We start from the raw sequence: 3,472 nt of genomic DNA, 5'->3' as shown, positions 1-3,472 counted from the left end.
GGTTGGTTTGTTTGTCATTCCCGTCTCATATTCCATGTAAATACAGCAAGAGGTTCCGCAGCTCCAGGTCCCCGCCAGTCCCGGTGTTCCCAAAGTGATCTGGGGGGACAGGGAAGCAGAGGAGACCCCCCTGACCTCTTCCCAAGGCTCGCAGCATTCCCGGGATGGTGCATCCAGCTCCTTCGGCACAGGAACGGAGAGGGGACACCCCCCCACTCCTCCCTCTTCCCCCCCACGCCGTTCTGAGCTCTTCAGACATGCTCGGCTTGGAGGAGACCCCCGGCTCAGGGGTCTGGGGGGGGATTCTCTGGAGTCTAGACCAGAAAACCCACCGTGACCTTGGGAAAGGAGGAATGACTTTACCCCCTGCCCGAGGCAACCACAAGCAGCGTCTGGTTCCCTCCAGATGCAGCTGGAGCTGAAGACACCCAGCAGCTCCTGAAGCTGCGTCCTGTGGGCAGGGGCTGCTCGGGAACCTGCCTCAGCCTTGGGCTCTTCTCATGCCAAGACACCCCAGCATCCCAGACTGGTGGGAAGGGACCTTCAAGATCATCCAGTTCCAACCCCCTGCATGGGCAGGGACACCTCCCACCAGCCCAGGTTGCTCCAAGCCCCATCCAACCTGCCCTTCAGCACTGCCAGGGATGGGGATGCTGCTCCTTGCAGCACCTGCTTGAATTAAAGCCCCATTCTGCTTCTCCTCTCTGCTCAGGCCACCAGCGAGGGGACTTGTCCCCAGAAGTGCTGCTCCATCTGGTGCCAGGGTGGGCAGATATGTAAAAATGAGGACACAGGGGGACAAACCACCCCTCTCAGTGAACCACATTGAGGAAGGGGGTTTTGCCCACTGTGGGAAACTGTTCTTTTCTTCCCCACATCAGTCTAAACCAAATGCCTTTTCAGCCAGCAAAGGCCTCTCCTGATCATTCCCTGCTCATGGACTAAACCAGACTTGCTTCTCAAGGACAATGGAACCCAAAACAGCAGATGTGGTGCAGGACAGAAAGGATGGGCTACAAGCCATTACCTCCCTAAAGGACACTTTCTTACTGTATATATATATATATATATCTCCCTGGTAGCCATTTACATTTCCATTCTCCCTAAACATCATCCCTCAGTTTGTGTTAACCCTTCATAAACCGATTCATTCGTGTAGTAAACATTGGTCTTAGCAGCAATTTCTGGGTGCCCTGGGGGTGCTCTCTAACTGCCACCCTAAGATAGTTCCTCTGGGAGAGGCAGTGCCACGTGTGACCCTCGGGCTCATTCACAAACCCCTCCTGTCCCCAGTTTGACTCAGGTTCAACAACAAGGCTCTCAATCCCCTCCCACCCAGCTAGGGAAGGAGAGAGAGAAAATTGGATTGAAAAACTGGATTGAGAACTAAACTGCACAGCTTGAATTAAACACTAATGAGATAAGAAAATTGATACAATTACGTACAAATATGCTCAGATAGGTGCAAAAGCCTCTCGCCTCCCCTCACCCCCAGCAACTCCCACAGCATCTCCTGAGCTGGGAACAGTCCCAGAAAATCCTGGAGCTGCCAGAGAGCACAGAGTGATGAGGGTCAGGAGAGCTGGAGCCTGAGAGTCCCTGGGGAGGGATGGACAGAGTCCTGCCCGGGCACCGGCCATAGGTGGAGGAGAAGGGAAGAAGAAGCAGGAAGGAGTTGTCTTGTGTGCTCTCTGTCCTTCCTCTGAGCTCACGTAGCTCCATGGAATGGAATCTCTGGCCAGTTTTGCTGTCTGTCTAACTCAGCCTCCTACGGGGGGGTCACAGATCTCCCCGTAGTGTCTGAGCCAGCAGAGTAAAGATGTGAACTTGAAGCCCCAGCAGTTACAAAAACGTTCTATTCTTATCCGCCTTAGGTAGAACACACTGTGACTAGTTAAAAGAAAGCTTGATGAAGGGGAAAAAAAATCAGTAAAAGGAAAATTGGCTTCATCCTGGCTCAAACCAGGACAGCTCCACATCAGGGGGGGAGTCCTGGAAGGATCTAAGAGCCGAGAGCCCCCCAGTATCAACCCAGATCCTACACCCTGAGGTAAATTACATCAACCATCTCTTCCCTAAGTGCTCCAAAGAGCTCTGGAAACTGGGATCCCTTGTGATCTGCTGTGAGGAAACAGTTAATGTGCAGCCACAGCTGAAGGCAGGAGGAGCCTGTCCTGAATATCAATGGGAAAAATGGGTGAAAACAGCCAAGCTCTGAGCATCTGCAGTTGGATGTTTCCCAACATGGACACTGTTTGACCCACTTCTATGCTTCATTTCCCTGTGAACAAAATAGGGCAGTATAGTTAGGCAAAGACCTTCATCCAGTCCAACCGTTAACCTAGCACTGACAAGTCCTTAACTAAACCAGAACCCTAAGTACTATGTCTCTGTGACTCTTAAATCCCTACAGGGATGGTGACTCCACCACTGCCCTGGGCAGATGGAACCATCAAATCCTAGAACACCAGGCTGGGAGGGACCTCAAGGATCATCTGGTCCAACCTTTCTTGTCAAAACCTGAACACTGCCAGGGATGGGGCAGCCACAGCTTCCCTGGGCAACCTGGGCCAGTGTCCCACCACCTTCACAGCAAATAATTTCTTCCTCATCTCCAACTATTCCAGTTGGTATCTGCTTCCATGGTGCCAGGGCTTTGGGTTCACGGGCTCAAGGCCAGCTGGGATACACCACAGGTCTCACTTGGATCTATCTGCTGGGAAAATGGCAAAGATCTGGAAAAAGGCCATGAGACACCTCACCTGGGACCTCACCACTTTGCTGCAGTGAAAATCAGGCTGTTCCCCTCCATCTCTTCACAATGGGGTGTCCTCTCCAGCCAGAAAGAAAATGAGTCAGGGAGAGTGGGCACAACTCACCCAGCTTCACCCCACCCCTCCATCCATTCATTCCTCACCATCTGTTAATTCTTCAGGCAGTGACTAAGAGGTGAAGACAAAAGGCCCAACACACCGTGGAGTAAATAGGCCTGATAAAAAGCAGTGAGTTTATTCTCCCTTTCAGGGCAGATTAAACACACCCAGGATGACTGTGCCACCCTCTCCTGGCAGAGAGAAGCTGGTTGGTCAACCCTGCTGTGGGTGCTGTTGCCCTTCTGCAAACATGTGGGTGAGGGTGAACACCTCAGCTTCCAGCCATGGAGAGAGCAGGAGAGACAGCACCTTGGAAAACTGGTTTGGACTCAGCTCAGTGAGAGGGAAAGCTCCAGATGTGAGACACATCTGAAGAAAGTCCAGAGGAGGCCACGGAGATGACCCAAGGGCTGGAGCAGCTCTGCTCTGGAGCCAGGCTGGGAGAGTTGGGGTGTTCAGCCTGGAGAAGAGAAGGCTCCAGGGAGACCTTAGAGCACCTTCCAGGGCCTGAAGGGGCTCCAGGAAAGCTGGGGAGGTACTTGGGACAAGGGCAGGGAGGGAGAGGACAAGGGGGAAGGGATGAAAACTGGAAGAGGGAG

The 3,472-nt window shown here is 52.9% G+C and overlaps 1 protein-coding gene across 1 annotated transcript in view; it reads right to left on the bottom strand.

Annotated features, from left to right (window-relative positions):
- The window catches only part of LOC104397839 (uncharacterized oxidoreductase C663.08c-like), a 15,019-nt gene that overhangs the window by 3,806 nt on the left and 7,741 nt on the right, over positions 1–3,472 (bottom strand). The window lies entirely within an intron of this gene.

Source organism: Chaetura pelagica, unplaced genomic scaffold (genome assembly GCF_000747805.2).
Source record: "Chaetura pelagica isolate M959 unplaced genomic scaffold, ChaPel_1.0 scaffold911, whole genome shotgun sequence".
In the NCBI taxonomy this organism is placed as follows: domain Eukaryota; kingdom Metazoa; phylum Chordata; class Aves; order Apodiformes; family Apodidae; genus Chaetura; species Chaetura pelagica.
Note: the sequence above shows the minus strand (reverse complement) of the source record. Positions and strands in the feature narration are given on the sequence as shown.